Genomic DNA, 1064 nt, shown 5'->3' with positions numbered 1-1064 from the left:
ACCACATGGTATATGTTGTAAGCAATTTCATATTTGAAATTATGCAGTTGAGTTATGAGGCTTTATTTAAGTGGTGATCTAGATAATAATATAGAATAGAAGTAAATGAAAAATACAAAATCAAAAAAGGAAACGGCTACGGAGGCATCGGCATTTGTCAAACAGCTATATTTGCGCTTGGCATGGCATGTGACAATGCAGATGGATGGATCTGGATGGGTACGTGAACGTACGTGTACTTGATTAATCACAACTTATCCACTTGTTTAAGCTCCTGCGTGACGCGCGAGCCGATCCATGCATGCATCCGAAAACAAAATCGTCCTGGTCCTGGATGCTAGCTGCCATCGATCGGCATCTCGCTCCGGCCGTAGTTGATGGGATCGATGAGACCTACCTCAGTTGATCGATCGAGTTAGCTTGCTGGTGGATGAGGGTTGACTCGATCTCAGATCCAGATTGTTGACCCCCCGCTTGTATATAATTAATTTCTTTTGGAAAAGTCAGCATGAAAGGGCATTTGGTCTAGTGGTATGATTCTCGCTTAGGGTGCGAGAGGTCCCGAGTTCAATTCTCGGAATGCCCCCATTTTTTTTGCCATTTTTACATACGGTAGATTTTGTTTCCTATCGTAGAGCTAAGCGAATCAGATGCCATGAACATCAATATCCGTCAAGTAACATCGCATTCGGAGATATATATACCCTTCTCTACAAGGAGACGAGGCTCTTGTGCCGATTGAGTGAATCTATCACATTTGACGTTCTAGTTGGTTTAAACTTGGCTTTCCACCTTAATATGCAACTGCTATGTACTATCTCCGTAAACTAATATAAGAGCGTTTAGATCACTATTTTAGTATTCTAAACACTCTTATATTAGTTTACAGAGGGAGTATCACTGTTTTTTTTGGATGCCCTTCTTTTCTGTCGGTAGGGACCGGAAGGGCTGGTTTCTGAAAAGTCTCGGAAATTTTTGCCCTATTAGCAACACAAAATGCGTGTGGCCACACTGTCAATGTACCTCGTCTCTTCACACAGGTCACCAGTCCAAATTTTGTTATG

The 1064-nt window shown here is 42.0% G+C and overlaps 1 non-coding gene across 1 annotated transcript; it reads left to right on the top strand.

Moving 5' to 3' along the window:
- The first annotated feature begins 514 nt into the window (after positions 1-514).
- Positions 515-586, top strand: TRNAP-AGG. Its single transcript has one exon. It is a non-coding gene; the product is annotated as a tRNA-Pro (tRNA).
- Positions 587-1064: the final 478 nt, after the last annotated feature.

This window comes from Triticum dicoccoides, chromosome 7B (genome assembly GCF_002162155.2).
Source record: "Triticum dicoccoides isolate Atlit2015 ecotype Zavitan chromosome 7B, WEW_v2.0, whole genome shotgun sequence".
Classification (NCBI taxonomy): domain Eukaryota; kingdom Viridiplantae; phylum Streptophyta; class Magnoliopsida; order Poales; family Poaceae; genus Triticum; species Triticum dicoccoides.
Note: the sequence above shows the minus strand (reverse complement) of the source record. Positions and strands in the feature narration are given on the sequence as shown.